The 25,413-nt window shown below is 43.4% G+C and overlaps 1 long non-coding RNA gene across 1 annotated transcript in view; it reads right to left on the bottom strand.

Annotated features, from left to right (window-relative positions):
• LOC132763154 (uncharacterized) overlaps positions 1 to 25,413 on the bottom strand; it is a 166,426-nt gene that overhangs the window by 24,365 nt on the left and 116,648 nt on the right. Inside the window, exon 3 of the long non-coding RNA XR_010910322.1 lies at positions 25,083 to 25,229. This is a non-coding gene — a long non-coding RNA (uncharacterized lncRNA). The remainder of the gene's footprint in view (positions 1 to 25,082; positions 25,230 to 25,413) is intronic.

Consider the following 25,413-nt stretch of genomic DNA (forward strand, 5'->3'; position numbering starts at 1 on the left):
TCAACCTAGCAGTTGGAAAGCATGAAATGTGAGTAGATCAATAAGTAATGTCTCAGAAGGAAAGTAAAAGGGTGTCCCATGCAGACATGCCGAGAAAACCCGATCGGAGATGTTTAAGGACAACAGCACCTCCCCATGGTTGGAGTTGAGCATTGCCTCCAGATGCCAGAGATGAAAGGAGAAGGCCTTTACGTTTGTCTGTGTATTGTATGTCGTCGTTGTTCACTTTGTAAAAGGCATTGAATGTTTCCTTTATATTTGTATACTGTAATCTGCTCTGCGTCCCTCTGGGGAGATAAAAAAGAATATAAATAAAGATTATTATTATTATTATTATTATTATTATTATTGTCTCAGTTTGGACACCTCAGTTTCTACTTCTAGGCAAATTGCCATATGGAAGTTTTCAGAAACCAAATCACACAAGACACTATCTCCTAGTATCCATGTTAAGTTCTACAGATCAATCCATTCTGCTATCCATGAAGAGCAACCCAACATATCTTCTTTTTTTGTTGCTGACCAGGCAAAGGGACTTTCCACGCTATATAAATACAATGCTATGGTTCCACTTGAACTGCCATGGCAACATCCTAAGGCATCCTGGGCTATGCAGAATTCTTTTTCTGAGAGATCTAGTGCCTCACTGAACTGCAGATCCCAGAATTTCATAGGATGCAACCAGGACTGCTAAAGTGGAATTGTAGTGTTATAAGAGTAATACGAAAGGGCCTCTGATACAAGGTGAGACTACAGGAGAAAAATATGGGGGAGAAGTGTAATTTTAACAAGGATGAAAAGAAGGTTTTTGAGATGCAAAAGACAAGTGCTCTTTTTAAATGCTGATTAAACAACAAGGTTCAATTTCTGTTCTCTGACATGGTGTTACTTATCACTCCTTTCCCCAGAAACACTTTGCCACAATCTCTTTTAACAGCCAGGAGTGATAATCATCCCCACATATATATATTTTTACCACCTCCAGCATGTATGTTTATATTTCATTTTTGCTCGCTAAGTGTATTTACAGCTAAAGATGAAAAGTGGAGGCATTAAAAGAAAAAATGTGCCATGAAACATCTTCACTGTTCCCGGCAAAGCTCGCTCATGTTATTCTGTAGAATTATGGTTTTATTACAACTAAGATACTGGAGCTCCGAGGAATGATTTATCAATTGCCATTTGTGACTTAGCAATCCCTTCGTTGAGATGGCAAAGCATTACTTGCTCAGTAACTCACCAGAATGGAAATCAATTCAAAAATACAACTTCAGAATTCCATTCTGCTGGGCGTTTAAAAAGTAAACATCTTTATGGTGGGTAGCAAAGGGAAAATCTGCCCATGTTTAGAAACCCTACTGTAAACCAGGAGCAAATGGGAGGTCGATCTAGAAACTCTAGAAACAAAACTGGTTTGAAACCAGTTTGTCTATCCCCTGCTATCCAAAACATTGTTCAAGGTGCATCTACATGAAGTTAACTGACCTTTGAATACTACCTCACTACCTCTGAGGATGCTTGCCATAGATGCAGGCGAAACTTCAGGAGAGAATGCCTCTAGAACATGGCCATATAGCCCGAAAAAAAACCTACAACAACCCAGTGATTCTGGCCATGAAAGCCTTCGACAATACATTGACCTTCGATTGTTTGTTGTCTGGAGTTCTCCTGTTTCTGAGTGGTGTGCTTTAGGCTTGTGCATGGATCCATTTTCCTTTGTTTCATCTGTTCTTTCACTACTTTCGTTACCTTCAGGAGCACGTAATGGGAAACCCCCTCCCGGTATGAAAATCAGTTTGACATAAAAGCAAGTGGGAGCCGATCCTGGCTCATTGCCTGCTTTTTGTGAGCAGCCTCCGTATCTTGGAAAGTATGTGTGTGGTGTGCAGGCCCAGAAAATGCACACACCTGTCTGCAGCCGAGCACCTCCTCAGGAGTAAGAATCAGGTAAGAAGCCTCCCTAAAGCACGGGCCTGCCTCAAGTTGAGTGCCTCTCCTCTAGTAGAGCTTTAATGCCTAAATAATAATAATAATAATAATAATAATAATAATAATAATAATAGATTCTGGCAACCCAAGAACAAGTCATTTGAACCAATGCCATCAAAGCCAACATTGAAAAGTTGACAACAGATCCCAAATGTAGATTCTGCAAGGAAGCAGATGAAACAACCCATCCTTAGCTGGTGCAAGAAGATCGAGTAGACAGACTACAAGCAGAGGCACAACACCGTTGCTCAGATGATTCATTGGAACTTGTGCCACAAATACCATCTGCCTGCAACAAAGAACTGGTGGGATCACAAGCCGGAAAGAGTTACAGGGAATGAACACGCCAAATTCCTCTGGGACTTCCGGATTCAGACACACAGAGTTTTAGAGCATAATACTCCTGACCTCACGATCATGTTAAAAAACAAAGTATGGATCGTCAATGTTGCAATCCCAGGTGACAGCAGAATTGCAGAGAAACAACTGGAAAAGGATTTAAAGATCGAACTGCAAAGACTCTGGCACAAACCAGTAAAGGTGGTCCCAGTGGTGATCGGCACACTGGGTGTAGTGCCTAAAGACCTTGGCCTGTACTTAAACACAATCGGCGCTGACAAAATTACCATCTGCCAGCTGCAGAAGGCCACCTTGCTGGGATCTGCATACATTATTCGCCAATACATCACACAGTCCTAGACACTTGGGAAGGGTCCAACGTGTGATCCAATTCAACAGCCAGCAGAGTGTCTGCTGTGAACGCATCTTGTTGTGTTTCAAATAATAATAATAATAATAATAATAATAATAATAATAATAATCTTTATTTATACCCCACCACCATCTCCCCAAAGGGGACTCGGGGCAGCTAACATGAGGCCAAGTCCAAAGATACAATACAACAAAATAAAATACAGAATGCAGACAACAAAAAATTACATCAAAATAAAATATGTACAGTAGCAAAATAAGATAAATAAAACAAATTAACACAATATAAAATCGAACAGAATGAGCAGGCTGAATGGATGAAGTAAAATGATAAAACCCTGGATGAGGTAGGAAAGAAAATGTGTAATTGAGGGGAACTCAAAAAGAATAAACAGTGGGATAAGGCTTTCCATTTAGGACGGGGGAAAGTGCATCATAGGGGAAACACTATAGATGGAGCAAGCAGAAGTGGGATAAATGGTCACTCTCCAAAGGCACATCGGAAGAACCAGGTTTTCACATTTTTCTTGAAGGCTGCTAAGGTGGGGGCCTAAAATGACAGGGAGCCTGGAAATCCCCCTCCCCCTCAAATGGGTTGATAGAAAACTGATCTTTCCACATCCCAGACAAAAACAGATATCTGCCATATTCAGCAGCATTCTCTCCTGACTCTTTGCCTGCATCGTGACTGGCATCCTCAGAGGTCTGTTGGCAGTGAAGCAAGTGAAGTGTATATATTCCCGTGGAATGTCCAGCATGAGAGAAAGAACCCTTGTCTGTTTAAAGCAAGTGTGAATGTTGCAATTAGCAAATCTGAATAGCTCTGAGTAGCCATAAAGCTACACATGGACAATTTCAACATAAAGGAGGAAAACTGTGAAAATGAAGAAAACCTGGTTAGTGGTATTAAAAAAACAACGACACCAGAATCAAAACAGTAAATGATGAACACTACTCAGAAACAGGAGAGCTCCAGATAGCAAACAATCCAGTGCCAGTTAACACCTCCCAAACAGAGGATGCCCCCAGGCAACAGAAGCCAGGCTACCTTTATGGAGATACTCTCACTGATTGACTTTGCAGCTTCATGGCTACTCAATGCTAATCAAGCTTGCTAATTGCAATATTCACACTTGCTTTAAATAGACAAGAGTTCTTTCTCCCAACCTGGATATTCCATAGATAGATAGATAGATAGATAGATAGATAGATAAAACTCCACTTGCTTTGCTTCCAACAGACCTCTGAAGATGCCAGCCACAGATGCAGGTGAAACGTTAGAAGAGAATGCTGCTGGAACATGGCTATAGAGCTCAAAAAAACTCACAGCAACCTAGTGATTTTGACCCTGAAATCCTTTGACAACACACCAGTAAGTTTATTAGTGTATTCTTTTACATCCAAGGAAATATTCCTGGAGAGTTCACTGTTGTTAGGAGTGATCGGTTTAACATGCATCACAAAACTATGGTAAGGGATCACAAACCTAAATAGGCATGCAACTCCATCATTTGCAATAGTTCGTATGTATTATAAGACTTCCTCCTTGTCAAAATACAGATTTAGCAAACTGCGCCTGAGGACACAGGGGGCTTGAGAAGATGGAGATCCCAAAACTTATCCCGAATCCAGGAAACAGAGCTAGCAACCATCTCCTGCAAGAGCCACCAAGCTCGCCTCTTGAATCCCACCCAAAGAGAAGCAACCATTACAGCAAACGTCTTTGTGAGACCGGCAGCTTTCTGCTCAGTCCTTCTTCTCCTTGTTCTTGTTCTTCTTTTCCTTGTGATGGGAACCATTCATCTTCAAAAGCCCTTACATATAAGTGGGGAGCCTCAGAAGCCGATCCGGAACAATTCAAAGACTTTTGCATGACACTGGAGGGGGTCCCTCTTCAAAGTGGCCGGCTTTGCATCTTGCCAGAAAAAGAGCACAATTCAAAATCCCCAAAGGTCAGCACACCACACTGGAGTCTGAAATTCAGGTGACTTTAACTAAAAATAATGGATACCGTGGTGGCCAAGACTTCGAAGTAATGTTCTTCCTCCTGGGCAAAAACCGGAGGCATGAAAGCCCCTCCTCACTGAAACCCTCCCGCCCCAGGGCCTTTGCCCACCACAAAGATCAGACAGCTGAAGAACCTGAGCTCCAGTAAGTTGCAATGAGGAAATGGCTGCCTCCTGCCAGGCTGCAAAGCATAGAAAAGTTACTTATTTGGACTAAGGGTGCATCTCCACTGTAGCATTCATGCAATTTGGAATTTCTTGTACTGACATGGTTCAATGCTATAGAATGATGAGAGCTGTAGTTTTGTAAGTTATCAGCTCTATTTGGAAAAGAAGGCAAAATACCTTGTAAAACAACTCTCATGTTGGGTTGTTGTAGGCTTTTTCGGGCTATATGGCCATGGTCTAAAGGCATTTTCTCCTGACGTTTTGCCTGCATCTATGGCAAGCATCCTCAGAGGTAGTGAGGTCCTCACTACCTCTGAGGATGCTTGCCATAGGTGCAGGCAAAACGTCAGGAGAAAATGCCTCTAGACCATAGCCATATAGCCTGAAAAAACCTATGGCAAGCATCCTCAGAGGTAGTGAGGTCCTCACTACCTCTGAGGATGCTTGCCATAGGTGCAGGCAAAACGTCAGGAGAAAATGCCTCTAGACCATAGCCATATAGCCTGAAAAAACCTATGGCAAGCATCCTCAGAGGTAGTGAGGTCCTCACTACCTCTGAGGATGCTTGCCATAGGTGCAGGCAAAACGTCAGGAGAAAATGCCTCTAGACCATAGCCATATAGCCTGAAAAAACCTACAACAACCCAGTGATTCCGGCCATGAAAGCCTTCGACAACTCTCATGTTTCCAAAACATTGAGCCATGGCAGTTAAGTGATATCAAACCACTACATCTCGCCCTATGAACCATCACGGAGATTAAGATCCTCCAGGGAGGAGCTGCTTTCCGTCCCGCCATTGTCACAGGTACGATTGGTGGGGATGAGAGACAGGGCCTTCTCGGTGATTGCTCCCCAGCTATGGAACTCCCTTCCTGGGGAGATAAGGTCGGTCCCCTCCCTCCTGTCCTTTAAAAGGATGGTAAAAACTTGGCTGTGGGATCAAGCTTTCGGGACAGAGCAATAAAATGGTAATAGGAAGGATGACCAGGCCAAAATATTAGATTTGATGCAGATGACTGGGACGGTTTGAATGGTGTATTTTAATATTTTGATAATTTTTTTTAGTGTTTATGTATTGTATGTGGATTTGTGTCCCGGCATTAAATGTTTGCCGTGTATATGCTGTGCTCTGCCCTGAGTCCCCTTTGGGGTGAGAAGGGTGGAATATAAATGTTTTAAATAAATAAATAAAATAAATAAATACAGTGGAGATGCATCTTACGAATTGCAAAACCCCAGCCGACAGAGACTCTAGACATCCAGGCTGGGACATCATATATTGATGTTGCACTTTCCACTGTCAATCAGCTTAGGGAGCTATTCCTAAACGTTTCGCTTTCATCTGTGGCAAGCATACTCAGAGGTTGTGAGGTTTGTTGGAAACTGGAAAATTTGGGTTTATATATCTGTGGAAGGTCCAGTTGGAGCTAGGAGTCAATGTTTCAACTATCCACCTTGATTAGCATTTGATGACCTGACAGCTTTTAGGTGTGGCTTGTTACTGCCTGGGAAATTCCTTTATTGAGAGGTGATTAGGTGTTCCTGATTGTTTCCTGGCTGGAGTTTCCCTGTGTTTGAGTTTTGTTTTTTTATTTACTGTTATAATTTTTGAGTTTTTTAGTACTAGTAACCAGATTTTGTAGTTGCAGGGCCTTTCATGCTCCTTGATTCGTGCCTGAGCAATGCTGTGTTTGGTGGTCCCTCTGTAGACTTGTCCACAGCTGCATGGGATACAGGAGACTCTTGCAGAGCTGAGAGGATACCACTTGCCCTTGGCTGAATGTAGCATTTGTTGGATTTTCTTAGTGGGTCTGTAGATAGTTTGTATGTTGTGTTCCCTTGACATATGGCAAGAACACTTTTCCTCTGGGTGGATCTTTGTCTTTACTCTCGTGGCTTGTTATAAACCCAATTTTCCAGTTTCCAACAGACCTCACAACCTCTGAGAATGCCTGCCACAGATGCAGGCGAAACATCAAAAGAGAATGCTTCTAGAACATGGCTATACAACCCAAAAAACCTACAACAATGTAGTGATTCTGGCCATGAAAGCCTTTGACAAAGCTAGCTATTCCTAAAGTTTGGGTGGACTTCTCTTTCCTGGAAACGGTCTTTAATAATTCCTAGAGAACAAGAGAAGTTCCAGCAGATGGGAAAAAGACAAATGTTGTCCCCATTGAGTTAATTGAGTGGAAGCTACTTTGAACTCAGTTTGCACCAATGGGAAAAGTGAAGTCAAACATGAACCCCCCCCCCCCATTAGAGATAGTAACTTATAGTTTTGCTAAGGGCAAGGACACCAGGCTGGATAATAAGGGTTAAGCCTTGGTCAATTTGGTGTGTATCATTTAATCAAGGCTTTATGCCCTATTTTCATATGTTTATAGCAGAAGGTAACCAATTTATTACTGAAAATCATGCCACAAAAGTATTTGACTTTTTCCATCTGAGACACACCTGGACTCCTGATGGTCCCCCATCTCACAAACAAGGGACTCTCTTCCCCCCTCATGGAAATATTTCCCTTTATGGACCTTCCTATGAATAATATGAACTATGGACACTGGGGGAGGGATGCCTGGATATGATTTTTCATCATGATTCCTTTATTTCTATGTTTCCCTCTATGTATCTGCCTTGCACTGACCCTTTTTGCCCCCTTCCCATTTCCTTGAGAAAAAAATGTATAAGAAAGTTGCCCTGCCTCTGGTAATGTAATTAGTGATTGTGAAAACTCTTATCTTGGAACATTTCTTGCATTGAGAATAACAAAGGAATATCTTTCTTGACTTCAGAGTTGGGCCATCAAGAGGATAATAATTTGGCATACTTTTTAATCATATAACAATGGGGGGGGGGGGGGATGACCTTCGGAAAGCCCTTTTTCCTCCCAACCCGTTTTTCTTTCAAGCCTTTCAATTGAAGACATTCACCAAAGTCTCTCCCTTTGTGCCCCTATCTGACCGCAAGAGGAAAACCCAGATTAAGTGATCAATGCTTATCTCAGATCAATCACAAGACAATAAGATTGGCTTTTCTTGCAGGCCGATTCCGGACTTGTTAAGCCCCCTGGACATTAAACTCCATAATCCACTCAAGAATGCATTGTATTCCTTCGTCCCGCCTCCCTCCCTTCTGATTCGCTGGAGTGCCGAGGCGGCAGGAGCCTCCTGATTGGCTCAGGCGCACCACAGAAGCCCTGTGATTGGCCCTGACGCACGGGGGACGGCCAAGCCTCCTCGCAGCTGTTTGCGCGTCAGCCAATCCCTTTCAAGCTGGGCAAGAGGGGGGAGTTGGATATTTGAACCACACAACTCTGTATTTTCTATAACAATGGCATTTATTTGTGTAACTTCATGCTTAGCTTGGCAAATGATTGCCGCTTTGCATCCTTTTCAGCTGAATCGCTAATAAACTTCGGTGGCGCTTTCTTCAACTTTGGTGAGATTCTTTTTGGGAACTTAGGGAAAATAAATTGCTTAAAATTAGGCTTCTCTTTACTCACCAACGTAGCGATCCCTCTTTGTTGGGGCCGCAGGGTCTCTCCTCCTGGGGTAGACCCTTCTAAAGTTCCTATCGACTTCAAAAGGTGGAGGACAAAGAAACAAAATGGAAGGAGGAGAGAAAAACTGGGACATTTCAAATGCAGCTAGAAAATTGGGGTGGCAGAGGATTCATTGGGACCATCCCTGCCAAAACTGGGCATGAGCTCCATTCCTATGTTCTGAAATGTGTGGCCCGACGAAAGCAATGTATGTACCACCCTCTGCTCCAACTCCCATCTTTTCTTCAGCAAAGGACTGGAACAATGCAGGAGACAAGTCTTTTTCCCCTCGCCCTATTCAGAAGCACACTGTGCTGCCTAAATATATTTTTGGATGTTATTAAGCCTCTTGCCGCTACAAGGGATATAGCACCCAGTGGCGAGATTTCAATCCATATTTCATCCCTGCTTCTGTGTCGCCGCTTCCAGCTGCCTCCCTAAGCCCCTGCCCTGCAACCCTTCCGCAGCCTGCTCAGAAGGAGTGATCCGTTTATACCCCATATGGTTCCTGGGTTGTGAAGCAACATAAAAAGCGCAAATGAAGAGCCGGGCTTGCTGCTTTCTTTCCCGCTGTGTGCAATGAAGCCAGAAAGCAGCTCTGACTCCGTAAAACTACGATCTTGCAAATTACCGCAAGGTACCTGAATCAACAATCCAAATGTGTCCATGGGAGCTATTTTCTCCTCCTTTACATTGTCTGTTTAGAGCGGTTACTGTCCTCCTGCTGTGTTCTTTTAACAAGTACATTGCATTTATTTTTATGTTATTTTTTGTCTCCCCTGCATATAGCATTTTAAAGTTCTTGATGGTGGATAAGGCGAGAGACCTTTGCCACAAATGCATTATATATTATCTGTTTTATTCATCACATTTTGATTCTATCCTCTGCGGAGCTCGAGGCATTATACAAGGCCGCTGTACCCAGCTTATCCTCGCAGCAACCCTAAAGTTGCCGCTCAAATTTCACCTGAAGTAAAATCTCAAGGAACTTTGCAAGTTCCTCCTCAGGGTGAGACACATGGCTAAGGCCTGACTGAAACCTCAAACTTTCAAGGTTTAGAAAAGGCAGAGGAATGAGAGACCACGTTGCCAATATCTGCTGGATAATGGAGAAAGGCAGGGAGTTTCAGGAAAACATCTATTTCTGTTTTATTGACTATCCTAAAGCTTTGACTGTGTGGATTATAATAAATTGTGGCATGTTCTTGGTGGTATGGGGATACCAAGACACCTCGGGTCCTTCCACACAGCCCTATATCCCAGAATATCAATGTCTGCTTTGAATTGGGTTATCCTAATCCACACTCTGATAATTTGGGTTTTTCTGCCTTGATATTCTGGGATATAGGGTTGTGTGGAAGGGTCTCTTGTCTGTCTCCTGAGGAATCTGTAAAATGGCAAAGTAGCAACAGTAAGAACAGACCACGGAACAACAGACTGGTTCAAGATTGGGAAAGGAGTATGGCAGGGCTGTATACTTTCACCCGACCTATTCAACTTGTATGCATAACACATCATGCAAAGTGTAGGGTTTGACGAATCCAAGGCTGGGGTTAAAATTGCTGGAAGAAACATTCCACTTCATCACATTAGGGGGAAAAACCCAGTTTCTGGCTCCTGCAGAGTTCTGGGGGTTGTAGTTTAGTGGTGCTGTTAAAGGCTCCTCCTTAAACTACAAACCCCAGAATTCTGCAGGAGGCAGAAACCAGATTTAAGTGGATTTTTTTCTCCAGTGTGATTAACAACCTTAGATATGCAGATGATACCACTTTGATGGCCGAAAGTGAGGAGGAGCTGAGGAGCCTTCTAACCAAAGTGAAAGAAGAAAGTGCAAAAGCTGGGTTGCAGTTGAACATAAGAAAAACCAAGATTACGACAACCAGACTGACTGATAAATGGCAAATAGAGGGAGAAAACGTGGAGGCAGTGACAGACTTTGTATTTCAAGGCACAAAAAATTCCACAGACACAGATTGCAGCCAGGAAATAAAAAGACATTTCCTTCTTGGGAGGAGAGCAATGACCAATCTTGATAAAATAGTGAAGAGTAGAGACATCACAATGACAACAAAGTTCTGCATAGTTTAAGCAATGGTATTCCCCGTAGCACCCTATGGATGTGAGAAATGGACCATAAGGAAGGCTGGGCAAAGGAAGAGAGATGCTTTTGAACTGTGGTGTTGGAGGAAAGTTCTGAGAGTGCCTTGGAACACGAGAAGATCTGACTAGGAAATAAAACCCAACTGCTCATTGGAGGGAAGGAGATGAGAGGCCAAGATGAAGTACTTTGGCCACATCATGAGAAGACAGGAAAGCTTGGAGAAGACAATGATGCTGGGGAAAATGGAAGGAAAAAGGAAGAGAAGCCGATGAAAGGCAAGATGGATGGATGGGATCCTTGAAGTGACTGGCTTGAACTTGAAGGAGCTGGGGGTGGCCATGGTTGACAGGGAGCTCTGGCATGGGCTGGTCCAGGAGGTCACAAAGAGGTGGAAGCGACTGAATGAATACACAACAACCAAAAAGCAACTAAAATTGGGGAGGAGGGCACCAACTTGTTGCTAGGGTCACCTAAAACAAATGGGACAAGTCTGGGTTTTCTTTGGGGTTAAATAAGATACATTAAGGTTTTCTCGGAAAAGCAACAAAGAAAATGGTTTTCTTTTTTAAAATATTGTTTATAAAAACTTTAAAAATTCCCCCCCAAAAAATCAGTGGATAAGTGAAATGCTCTGAAATTTCGTGGACTAATAGTGGTCAATGTGCTCTACCATTGTAATGAATTTAACTCTAATAGCTTTAGAAATGAGGGAGAAAGGAGCCCGTGAATTTTCCCCAATTATAGTAATTTAATTATGCGCATATGCAATTACTATAATTAAAAAGTAACAAAATTTAGTTACTCTTGTTACAGTAATGAATTTTTCACAAACTATACTTTAGAAACACTTTAGAAACGAAGTGCTAGTTTTGTAATGACTTTTGAACCATTTTTTAATGGATCGCTCATCCCTAAAAGTTAGATATACACATGCTAATAGACACACACTTTTTGCAGATTTCCTTCTTCTGATGTCCTTTTTTATGTGTGAGGATGGCACTTTCCTCTCTTTTGACAACATGTAAGTGGCAATGTATCAAGTTGTGTGCATTGAAATGTCTGTGTGTAGTTAGTGTCAAAAGCATCAAAACTGAAGAAGAACAGTTATTTTTAGTTTTAGATGCATCCACATAACGAACAAATTCTTAAAATAAAACCTAATGTGCTTGGCAACACAATCCTGAGTACAACAGCTCAAAAGTTTCCAGCGAGTTCCGCTGAACTTGCTCTGAGATAAATATGTATATAATTGTAGTCTTAGGGTGTATCTAGTCTAAAAGGTAGGTAAAGGTTTTCCCCTGACATTAAGTCCAGTCGTGTCCAAATCTGGGGGTTGGTACTCATCTCCATTTCTAAGCCAAAGAGCCGGTGTTGTCCGCAGACACCTCCAAGGTCATTTGGCCAGCATGACTGCATGGAGCACCGTTACCTTCCCACCGGAACAGTATCTATTGATCTATTCACATTTGCATGTTTTGAACTGCTAGGTTGGTAGTAGTAGTAGTAATTTTATTGATTAGCCCTTACGCCATATCACAATAAGAAACAGAACAACAAGGCCTGACAAGACCTGATCACACTCCACGTTGCTAGGTTGGTAGAAGCTGGGGCTAACAGCGGGAGCTCACCCCTGCTCCCCGGCCTTAATTCCACAGTGTAGATGCACCCTGGGTTCTGATTTGATGGCAGAATTGGAAAAGCACTTTGCATATGACCTGAGACCTAACTTCTTATTGTTGCATCACAGATTCCAGAATCCTGTTCTGGAATCTGAGCATCCCAGAACCCAACTGTGGTGACCCTTGTTTTAAACTAAACCACATTTATTACCTTTCTATCGACAGGCACCAGATTAGAAGATGCAAAGCAGCATGGGATTAGGATAGTTATAGAGGAAACAACATCGGCTTAATTCGCTTTCAAAAGACTAAATTTCTGTTCTCAGTTTCCAGGCTGCTGCATCACAGAGTCATTAATCGTATGATGAAAGCTTGCGATAACTTAGAAAATCACCTGTACAAAGAGGCAAATAACATGATGCCAAGAATCCTGCTATTCCGGCATCATTTCTTTAGCTGCTTACTCCAAAATGCGCTCTGAAATGAGGGCCACTTCCCTCCAGTTGCACAGCAGCAAACCCAAGAGCATACAATTGCAGTTGTTAGGAAGATAGGGCCGACTAAAGCTCCTGTTGAATATACAATCAGAGGAAAATGCACTGTACTGAGAAAATCAACGTATCACAGGGAAGGCTCAGTTTGAATCCTTTCTCTCTGTTGTGTCCGTTTCCTATGCGCTTGGAAAGATGCTTTGAAGTAGAGTTTATGTAACAACCTGCTGAAGCTGCCCATGACTGAAGTTTGAAAGGACAATAAACCAGCCGCTAAAGCATTGTCCTGCCAATGTTCAGGTATGCATCGCTTCAGCAGGCCATTACTTTTCCCTCTGTATAACAGGCACTTTCCAGACTTATATGCCTTCTAAATCTTGGAGTCATTGAGTTAGAAAGAACCCCAAGTGTGTCCAATCCAACCCCATTTGGGCATGCAGGAACACAAGGAAAGCACTCCCAACAGATGGTCATCCAGTCAGTCTCTGGAGACTAAACAGACCCTGATTGCACAGAGAAGCCATTGAAATCCACAAGCATATGGACAATTTTAACAGAAAGGAGGAAACCATGGAAATGAACAAAATCTGGCTACCAGTATTCAAAAATTCTAAAATCAGGACAGTATATATAGAACAACACTAAAAAAAACAAAAAAACAAAACAAAACAGGGTAATTCCAGACAGGAAATAATCAGGGCCAGCTAACACCTCCCAACAAAGAATTCTCCCAGGCAGGGAGCAACCAGGATTTGAAGCTGTAAAGCCATTCAATGCTAATCCAGCTGGCCAATTGCAACATTCACACTTGCCTCATACAGACAAGAGTTCTTTCTCCCACCCTGGACATTATTCCACACAGGCATGTAGTCCGGGGAGGGGGGGGGGGGCTTGAGGGACTTCAGCCCCCCCCCCCCCCAATTCTCAGGGTGGTCCACGAGAAGGCCTTATGGGTACATTATTTAAACTGTTATGTTTATTCATATCATGATCTGATCACCATGCTCAATATATCCCATATGCATGGGGCCATTGGGATAATGATACAAAAGGTTTGCTGGGGTAGATCCTCAGCCCGCCCGCCCCCCTTTTGAATCAAACTCAGCCCCCCCCCCCCCCGAATCAAATTCAGCACCCCCCAAATCAAAATCCTGGCTACAGGCCTGATTCCACAGATATATAAACCTCACTTGCCTAGTTTCCAACAGACCTCACAGCCTCTGAAGATGCCTGCCCATAGATGTGAGCAAAACATCAGGAGAGAATGCTTCTGGAACATGGCCAGACAGCCTGGAAAACTCATAGCAACCCACTACCTTTATATGCTTTACATGTTAAACTAAGATGATTTCTTTGTTAGATGCTATAAATGGATCAGCATTGGACTGGTTCCCTTTCAATTATTTGACTATTCTGCTTGCAAGATACACTACTATGTGTTGTATCACAGAGCAAGAAACCTCTGTCCTTAAACTCCACATCAGTATAGTAAAATCAGCAAGCAGTTTATTGAAGGATATATGTAAGCAAAGCAACAAAAATGATAGAAACAGTATAGTCCATAACAGTGTTTTCCAAAGGATACAAATAGTTCATGAAAGATGCAACATCCAAAAGAACAAGAAAGCTTGGAGGTCCAATACCCAGAACAGGAACCTGGCAAAACTTGAAACATGGAACTAGAAATCCACTTGGAAACATGACCATCATGAAAATCCAATGTTGATGAGACTGAGCTAAAATCCTGTCTTCGTTTCATATAAAGCTTTTCCTATCCCATGAACTGAAAGGAAAGCATTCCAGCTAATGGACTGACCTCCGGTGATCTTGAGAACGTTGTCTTAGTTTACAAAAGTCTTGTTTTCTGTCTTCAAACCCATGAAATTCTGCATCTGACAAATCATCCTCAGAAGGCAGTTTCTCAGAGAAAGACTGCTGTGGGCCTCTCCCAGGAATTTGATCTTGGGAATCTACAGGAGAAACACTCCGTTCATAAGAGACCTTGGGCCTTTCAGCAAGGCCTGGCTTGTCTCAGGCTCAGAAAAACCCTCATCCCCATTGACATCAGACACAATCACGGGCTGAAATACAACACTTTCTTCGACATTTCGGGATGCAACTCTTATCAGACTTTGTCTGCACAGCAAATGATCAGGGACGATGGGAGTTGCAATCCAACACTGAATGGAAAGCAAATGTTCCCCACCGTGGCTCTGGATGGCTGTGGCCATACAGTTATCTTATAAACAAACTGGCTAGTTATGCTAAAAACAAAATGTATTTTTGACTTCTTGATGTGATGTGAATTGTGCCGATAGTCAATAGAGGGAGCTGTTTGAAAAATCTCATTCTGCATCCAAGTCCTGTGCCTAGTGAATAAAGGAAAGTGCATGAGTCTTCTCATTGCTAAGGGATGCTCATTCTTCCCTCATCAGAGCATAGGAAATTGGCGATGTGCCATTCACAAAACGATAGAAGGGGAAAAATGTGGGCTTTTTATGTGCAGCAAAATGCCGGTGATTGACTTGCTAGGCACCCGATGGATTTAAGTGGGACAACCGCTATCCGATTGATGAGTCTGATATAAATTATTCTAATCACCCTCCCTCTACCTGATCGGAACAATTCTCATCACAACCTCTGACATCTACAGTGGGGTCTAAGCGGGGGCTGCTCTTGTCTCTTGGAAAAAAGGGGCTTTTGCTCTTTGGAATCAAAAGAATCTCTTAAAGAGGTGCCCATTGATTCCATAAGGAAACGGAAGATTTCTAAGGAAATGCTTCACAGCCGAGTCTCTTTTGAATTTGCATGTGTTCCTCTGACTCATTGCTCTAATCTCCCATTACACCTTTCTTTAAAAGATGCTTTAACAAGTCTTTGCCTGGTCCCTTCTGCAAGCAAAACTAAAAGAATGACATGGATGAAAGCCACAAGGAGCAAGCCTTCTTCCATCCCCCCCCTCCCCCCAAAAAATCTCCTTATCTTTATGCATTTGAATTGGATCCTAAGAGTACAGAAGGGAAACATCCTTTCCTCCTCTCTTCTTAATTATGGCTACATCCCACACATACATCTCCTGGAATCATAGATTGGAAGAGGCTCCAAGGGCCATCTGCTCCAACCACATTCTGCCAGGCAGAGATACACAATAAAAGTTCTCTCAACGAATGGCCACACAGCCTCAGAAAAGGAGATTCCACTCATTCTGAGGCAGCATATTCCACTGTCAAACAACCATTCCCATTAGGAAGCCCCCCCCCCCCCCCCCCCCGCCCAATATTTGGTTAGAATCATTGCTCTGTGTCTTACAACCTCATCATACAGGCCTAGAATCAGCAGCATATGCCAATCTAGCCCTGGTCAACCATGGAGATGGCCGCTTCCCATCAGACGATATCATACGGGTTCTGTAGGTGAAGGAGGGTGGAATCGGTACGCGACCATATGGGAGGCTTTAGCACACCAGGTTAATCACCAGCTGCAGCTGCAGTAAATTTTGCCAACTGAAAGGTTGACAGTTTGAAGCCGGGTCAGGGTGAGCTTCTGACCCTCAGCCCAGCTCCCCCGTTCACCTAGCGAATCAAAAACAACAATGATTGTGTTTCAGGATCAGGGTGCTTTGGATATGGGGAGTGATGTCAATGGGTTTCAAGATGGCAATGGTTTGGCCAGTGAGATTGATGTAGTGAATGACCAGGAGATCCCTGTTCAAAGTGTAGTTTCCCATGAGAATGTCCCTGAGGGGTGTGGGGATGATGGTGTGCTCTCTGAATTGTTACCAGAGAGTGCCCATGATAGGGAACATGAAAACAACTCGGCAGTTGGCCCAGCTGCAGAAATTAATGAGGAAATAGATAGACAGGAGATCAGTCAAAACAGGAGAGCTGAACAGTGGCTTCGGCAGTCTGTCAGACTCCGAGAGAAAAAGACAAGAAATTCCCAGGTAAAGCGAAACCAATTACTGAGTGCCAGAGACATAGCTAACGAGGAGATAAAAAATCCCAAGTACAGAATATGCAGTCAGATGAAGCATCATTTGGAATCAAGTCAAGACCTCATCCTTGTTCATGGAAGCTTTGCTTGGAAAATTCATGTTTTAAGTGCCTTTGTTTCATGGTTTTGCTTCTTGGATTTTATGCTTCTAAATTCAGGCCTTGGATTCATGTTTTCTGATTTCTTGCATTTTATTTGGGAAGTTTTGACTTTGTTTTATGGACTTTGCTGGACTATTACCCTGGACTACTTTGTTCCTGTTTATCTTCCTACTAATTGGATTTACCTTTTGCTTTAAAGTGCTTTTTTCATAGAATCATAGAATCATAGAATCAAAGAGTTGGAAGAGACCTCATGGGCCATCCAGTCCAACCCCCTGCCAAGAAGCAGGAATATTGCATTCAAATCACCCCTGACAAATGGCCATCCAGCCTCTGCTTAAAAGCTTCCAAAGAAGGAGCCTCCACCACACTCCGGGGCAGAGAGTTCCACTGCTGAATGGCTCTCACAGTCAGGAAGTTCTTCCTAATGTTCAGATGGAATCTCCTCTCTTGTAGTTTGAAGCCATTGTTCCGCGTCCTAGTCTCCAAGGAAGCAGAAAACAAGCTTGCTCCCTCCTCCCTGTGGCTTCCTCTCACATATTTATACATGGCTATCATATCTCCTCTCAGCCTTCTCTTCTTCAGGCTAAACATGCCCAGTTCCCTAAGCCGCTCCTCATAGGGCTTGTTCTCCAGACCCTTGATCATTTTAGTCGCCCTCCTCTGGACACATTCCAGCTTGTCAATATCTCTCTTGAATTGTGGTGCCCAGAACTGGACACAATATTCCAGATGTGGTCTAACCAAAGCAGAATAGAGGGGTAGCATTACTTCCTTAGATCTAGACACTATGCTCCTATTGATGCAGGCCAAAATCCCATTGGCTTTTTTTGCCGCCACATCACATTGTTGGCTCATGTTTAACTTGTTGTCCACGAGGACTCCAAGATCTTTTTCACACGTACTGCTCTCGAGCCAGGCGTCCCCCATTCTGTATCTTTGCATTTTGTTTTTCCTGCCAAAGTGGAGTATCTTGCATTTGTCACTGTTGAACTTCATTTTGTTAGTTTTGGCCCATCTCTCTAATCTGTCAAGATCGTTTTGAATTCTGCTCCTGTCCTCTGGACTATTGGCTAGTGGACTATTACCTTACTGCTTTTTAATTATCTTAAATAAAAAGATTGTTTTCCATCCAACGGTGTGGCGTTTAAAGTCAGAGGATTTTTCCTGTCCTGGAATGCAACACAAACAAAGAAAGCTCTTTGTCAAGGAGATGGAGCGACAGCACTCCCTGTGGCCGGAACCGAGCAGAGCCTCCAAGATGCCAAAAGATGGGAAAGCCTATATATGCCTCTCTCTGTTGTCTGACTTGTCATTGTATAATTGGCATTGGATGTTTGCTGTATATGTGTTCTGTGATCTGCCTTGAGTCCCCTTCGGGGTGAGAAGAGAGGAATATAAGTACTGTAAATAAATTTATTATTTATTTATTTCCTGCATTTGTACCCCATCCTTCTCACCCTGAAAGGGGGGGGGGGGGACTCAGGACGGCCTCAAAGCAAGCACCATGCGGTGCCATCACAATCATAAAAACATTCAACAAATTCATTTTAAAAACAAAACATTAAATAAACAGTAGTTAAAAACATGCCAATTAAATACATAATCTATGGGGGGAAACCACATGCTCACACTTCCCCAACATGTGATCATCCTCCTAGCAATACAGGCGATGTGAGGCATGGGGTACCGGATTTCCCATGCCTCACAGCAAAGCAGAGGACTGGACGCATTCCAGCTTGTCAATATCTCTCTTGAGTTCTGGGCACCACAACTCAAGAGAGATATTGATAAGCTGGAATGTGTCCAGAGGAGGGCGACTAAAATGATAAAAGGTCTGGAGAACAAGCCCTATGAGGAGCGGCTTAAGGAGCTGGGCATGTTTAGCCTGAAGAAGAGAAGGCTGAGAAGAGATATGATAGCCATGTATAAATATGTGAGAGGAAGCCACAGGGAGGAGGGAGCAAGCTTGTTTTCTGCTGCCCTGGAGACTAGGACGCGAAACAATGGCTTCAAACTACAAGAGAGGAGATTCCATCTGAATATGAGGAAGAACTTCCTAACTGTGAGAGCTGTTCAGCAGTGGAACTCTCTGCCCCGGAGTGTGGTGGAGGCTCCTTCTTTGGAAGCCTTTAAACAGAGGCTGGATGGCCATCTGTCAGGGGTGATTTGAATGCAATATTCCTGCTTCTTGGCATGGGGGTGGACTGGATGGCCCATGACGTCTCTTCCAACTCTTTGTTTCTAATGATTCTATGATTCTATGACTGCCGCCTCCTATCGCTGTCTGTCTGATGAGATTGTTTGTCTCTAGAGCAGCAATAGACAACCTGACTCCATCTTCAGCATGACACCAGTTCAAAAATGTAAACACAGCAATCATGTCAACTCTTAACCTTCTTTTTTCCATGCTAAACATACATAGCTTTCTACAGGCCCATAGCCAGGATTTTGATTTGAGAGGGGGGGGGGGGGGGCTGAGTTTGATTGGGGGGGGGGGGGGCTGAGTCTGAGTGAAAGAGGGTCTACCCTAGCAAACCTTTTGTATCGTTACCCCAATACCCCCATGCATATGAGATATATTGAGCATGGTGATCAGATCATGATATGAATAAACATAACAGTTTAAATAATGTACCAGTAAGGCCTTTTTGTGAACCACCATGAGAATTTGGGGGGGGGGGTGAAGCCCCCAACCCTCCACCCCAGCCCCCCCCCCCCCCCCCCCCCCCCGGCTACATGCCAGGCTTCCTAAGTTGTTCCTTATAGGGCTTGCCTTACAAACCTTTTACCATTTTGGTCGCCCTTCTCTAGAAACATTCCAGCTTGTCCATAATATCCTCCTTGAATGGAGGTGCCTAGTTCTAATGAGCTGGATTTTGGATGGCTCATACCTACATGTATTTATCTTTGGTGTGTCTCTCTATCTGGTGTGTGTCTATCCTCTATTATATACATACATACATACATACATACATACATACTTGTCTTTCTGTATCAGTCTTTCTGGTCCTAGTTGCATCAATATATCTGTCTCCCCATCTTTGCATCTTCTCTCTCTCTTTTGCCTATCCATCTGTTCATCCCTATCTGTCTGTCTCACTCAGGTCCCTTAAACACAGCTGTATAACATCCACATTGAACTGGATTATATGGCAATGTGGACTCAGATGATCCAGTTCAAAGCTGATATTGTGGATTATCTGCTTGGTATTCCGAGTTATATGGCTGTGTGGAATGGCCCTCGGTGAACTTGTGCTTTTCTGTCCGTCTGTCCGTCGGTTTCTGTGTGTCTTTTTAAAAGAGAAAAATTTACAAACATCTACATCAATGAAGTGCATCTGATGCTTTCTATTAAACAGCAGCACATGCTATATTATTCAGACCTCCATGTGTAAGTCCTATTTATTTCCAACGCTCTCCTTCTGAGGTGCTGACAAGGAGGCAGAGCATTGAAATGCTCTTTGTCCTTAGAGTATAAATGGCCCACTTAGAAAATATTGGGGTTTGCTTCCTTTCCAAACAACTCCAACTTTTCCATCATTTTTTTTTTTAAAAAAAAGGTATTTGCCAAAACCTGCTTTGGATTTCTAAAAAGCAAGCACACTCATCACTTGCTCATTTCAGCTCCTCCGGCATAACACTGACAAAGGCGAAAGGAAGCCGATTCCTTTCAGCAGCCTTTTCCGTCTAAAGCCGGGTTTCCTGTCTGGTGGTCACTTACATAGCTTGCTGTCAGAAACCTAGAAGAGTGTAGAAACCTAATAAGGTAGCCCATGAAACCACGCCACATCTGGCTTTTCCTCTGCTCTGCAAACACTACCTCTTTGGAGAAGGACAAATAACACGACGAGAATGGGGAGGTAGCACATTACATGTAACAAGACTTTTGGCATAAGCATAAGAATGAAAGATTCAGCCTTATGCGCATTTGTTTTAGTGAGTATGATAAACTCCATTTTGACAGCAGATGACCTCTCCCCATGGTCTGCGTCATTTGCTGAGCTCCAATTTTTGTGTTATGCTTTGTTGTTGTTCATTCGTTCAGTCGTCTCCGACTCTTCGTGACCTCATGGACCAGCCCACGCCAGAGCTCCCTGTCGGCCGTTACCACCCTCAGCTCCCTCAAGGTCAGTCCAGTCACTTCAAGGATGCCATCCATCCATCTTGCCCTTGGTCGGCCCCTCTTCCTTTTGCCTTCCACTTTCCCCAGCATAATTGTCTTCTCTAGGCTTTCCTGTCTCCTCATGATGTGGCCAAAGTACTTCAACTTTGTCTCTAGTATCTTTCCCTCCAGTGAGCAGTCGGGCTTTATTTCCTGGAGGATGGACTGGTTGGATCTTCTCGCAGTCCAAGGCACTCTCAGCACTTTCCTCCAACACCACAGCTCAAAAGCATCGATCTTCCTTCGCTCAGCCTTCCCTAAGGTCCAGCTCTCACATCCGTAGGTTACTACAGGGAATACCATGGCTTTGACTAGGCGGATCTTTGTTGCCAGTCTGATGTCTCTACTCTTCACTATTTTATCGAGACTGGACATTGCTCTCCTCCCAAGAAGTAAGCGTCTTCTGATTTCCTGGCTACAGTCTGCATCTGCAGTAATCTTTGCACCTAGAAATACAAAGTCTGTCACGGCCTCCAAGGTTTCTCTCTCTATTTTCCAGTTGTCTATCATTCTTGTTGCCATAATCTTGGTTTTTTTGACATTTAGCTGCAACCCGGCTTTTGCGCTTTCTTCTTTCACCTTGATTAGAAGGCTCCTCAGCTCCTCCTCACTTTCGGCCATCAGAGTGGTGTCATCTGCATATCTGAGGTTGTTAATGTTTCTTCCAGCAATTTTCACCCCAGCTTTGCATTCATCCAGCCCCGCACATCGCATGATGTGTTCTGCATACACGTTAAAAAGGTTGGGTGAGAGGATGCAGCCTTGCCGTACGCCTTTCCCAATCTTGAACCAGTCTGTTGTTCCGTGGTCAGTTCTGACTGTTGCTACTTGGTCCTTATACAGATTCCTCAGGAGAGAGACAAGGTGGCTTGGGATGCCCATCCCACCAAGAACTTGCCACAATTTATTATGATCCACACAGTCAAAGGCTTTAGAATAGTCAATGAAGCAGAAGTAGATGTTTTTCTGAAACTCCCTGCCTTTCTCCATTATCCAGCGGATATTGGCAATCTGGTCTCTCGTTCCTCTACCTTTTCTAAACCCAGCTTGAACATCTGGCAACTCTCGCTCCATGTATTGCTGGAGTCTTCCTTGCAGGATCTTGAGCATTACCTTACTGGCATGAGAAATAAGGGCCACTGTACGGAAGTTTGAGCAGTCTTTCGCATTTCCCTTTTTTGGTATGGGGATATAAGTTGATTTTTTCCAGTCTGATGGCCATTCTTGTGTTTTCCATATTTGCTGGCATATGGCATGCATCACCTTGACAGTATCGTCTTTTAAGATTTTAAACAGTTCAGCTATGCTAGAAATGCAGTATTATGTATCCAGGGCCACCAACCGGATATTATGGTTACATACAGTACCAGACTCTAAGAAACATTCCCATCAACAAGAACACAACCACAACCCACAACCAGACACAGCTACTCTGCTGCTGAGTACGCATGCCCAGTGTGGAACACATCTCACCACACTAAAACAGTGGATGTGGCTCTTAATGAGACATGCCGCATTATCATGGGGTGTCTGCGCCCTACACCACTGGAGAAACTACACTGTCTAGCCGGTATTGCACCACCTGACATCCACCAGGAAGTAGCAGCCAATAGTGAAAGGACCAAGGCAGTGACATCTCCAGCTTATCCCTTGTTTGGGTATCAGGCAGCATGTCAACGACTTAAATCACAAAATAGTTTTCTGAGATCTACAGAGACACTCGCTGGAACACCCCAGCAAGCGAGAGTCCAAAAGTGGCAGGCTCAAACCCAGAACCTCAACCAATGGCTGATACCAAATGAGAGACTCCCCCCTGGGCACACAGAAAACTGGGCGACTTGGAAGGCACTGGACAGACTGCGCTCTGGCACCACGAGATGCGAGTGAGTGTGGAGAAGAGCAAACCATTGACCACCTGCTACAATGCAACCTGAGCCCTGCCACATGCACAATGGAGGACCTCCATGCAGCAACACCAGAGGCACTCCAAGTGGCCAGCTACTGGTCAAAGGACATTTAATCAACTACCAAGCTTGCAAACTTTGAGTTTTGTCTGTCTGTCTGTTTGTTTTGTTAAAAAGGAAATACAAATGTCTGGTTGCTCCTGACACGATAAATAAATAAATCAACAAGAAATCCTAAAAAACTTCTGTGCTGGTCATCTCAAGATGGCTATGTATGCATTAGATTATATACCACTAATGCGCACATTTCCATTGTTTACATAACTCTGTTCTATCAAATATTAATGCTTGGAATAAACTTCATCTATCTTGGCTCATGCTATGAGTAGGTTGAGTTGAAAGCACTACTGAATCTTGGTGGATCCTTTGACCAAAGTTACTGTTGGTTATGTTTCCCTTCCTGTTCAGTTTCAGAGCACATCCAAGCTTCATGTTCCATCTGGAAGAATATTATAGGACTGATATTTCAGGCAACAATAATGCCCAGAAGAAAGCATTTCTTGGCGTAGCAATAGCATCAGAAGCATCTATGGATCTATAAAGAAGCATCTATGGATCTACTTCAGTTGTGTACAAGGGAGAAGTATTGCACAGACCAGATTTCACAATGAATTACATCTTCTTACCGTGAACATTGATCAATAACAAATGGGAAGCATAGGAAGACTATCTGAAGGGAAGTTTTAGAAGTTCAGGAACATATGCCCTGTAGATATGAGGTCCTTGCTGTACAATGCACACCCAAGGATTCAAATACATGATTGAGTCCATCTAATCTTGAAAATGCACTTTCTAGCATCCATATTATATATGTGATTGCCTGTGCTTCCCAATCTTCCTGGTATATAGAAAGTGCATTTAGGTATAACTCTGAATCACATCCTTGATATACATCTTGAAAACACTACTGCAACACGCTCTACGTGGGGTTGCCTTTGAAGACTATTTGGAAGCTTCAAATGGTCCAGTGGGCAGGAGCCAGGTTCCTCACTGGAGCGGGGTACAGGGAGCACACAACTCCCCTGTTTCATCCACTCCACGGCTACTGAGCACAATTCACATTACTGGCTTTAGCCTATAAAGCCCTAAACTGTTCTAGCCCAGCTTACTTGTCTGAATGTATCTCCCTCTATGAAATATCTCCGAGGTTAAGAACATCTGAGGAGGCCCTGGTCTCGGTCTCACCTCCCTCGCAAGTGCAGTTGGTGGGGACGAGAGACAGGACCTACTCAGCAGTTTGACACCATTCTAACTGTCACGGCTCAATGTTGTAGAATCATGGGAATTATAGTTTGAAGAAACCCCAGCACTCTTTGGCAGAGAAGGATAAAGATCCTGTGAAACTACAACTCTTATGATTCCATAGCTGTGAGCCATGGCAGTTGAAGTGATGTCAAACTGCATTCCTCCTACAGTGAAGGTGTGCCTTCACTCTATGAAAGCAGATGCTACAAATGTATTGTTCCCAGTTAGTCCCAAAGGTGCCACATCTGGACTACTGCGTTCAGCTCTGAACACTTCATATAGGCAGGTTTGACCAGATTCAGAAAATAGCAACAAGGACGATAAGAGATATGGAGAACAAACCATACGAGGAAAAATTGGAGATTCTGGGTAAGATCTAATAGCTGGAAGTTACAGAAGAGTAGATTGCGATTGAACATTGAAAGGAACTTCTTGTTCGGCAGTGGGACCATTGGATATATTGAAAAAGAGGCTGGACAGCTATCTACTGAGAACGCTCTAGATCAGTGGTTCCCTACCTCTTTTGATCAGGGGCCACTTGACAGGGACTACCCTCCAACATGAGTACCAAAAAGGTTACAAATCTGGTTTTGGTCAACTTTAGATTCGGTTTGGTTATTTGGGGTGCTGATTCAGAAAACAGCATTGGATGGACCACATCAGCTCCACTTTCTGATACAGTACATATGCCATCTGCTTGCCCTTTGAAAACCATATTTAATAAGCCTTGGCACTATAAGAGGGTTTTGTGAGACCACTTGCTCTTGTTGCAACGGTGTAGTAATGGTGAGGCCATGGACCATATTTTAGTTCTTGTGGACCACTGGTGGTCCATGAACCACAGGTTGGGAGCCACTGCTCTAGATGGATTTATTACATTGGAAGGGTTGGATTCAGTGGCCCATGGAGTCCCTTCCAACTCTTAAGATTCTACTTTTAGGACCCCTTTTTCACAGTCTAGAAAGAGATAGTAAGTATACTCACTTACCAAGATGTAGGTTTCTTTGAACAGGACTTTCAGATCTTATGTTGTTATATGCAGGATTCCAGTATAAACTGGATTACCTTGCCTTTGCAGACGTAAATTTGTTCTGATCAATAGCCCTGGTTGACTTAAAGTGTTGGTGGGCCCTAAAGGGGGGAGAGAAAGAACAAATGTTATGAAGTCCATAAAATAAATAACTGTTTAAAGAAGAAAGGACTTCTTCAAAGAATGTGGTTCACTTCTTACAATATGATTGCATCAGTCAATCTTCATATGGCAGGGAAAACATCCCCTTGTAAATATGAAAGAAAAGAGGGAGAGTTTTCTTTA

Source organism: Anolis sagrei, chromosome 10, assembly GCF_037176765.1.
Source record: "Anolis sagrei isolate rAnoSag1 chromosome 10, rAnoSag1.mat, whole genome shotgun sequence".
NCBI lineage: Eukaryota > Metazoa > Chordata > Lepidosauria > Squamata > Dactyloidae > Anolis > Anolis sagrei.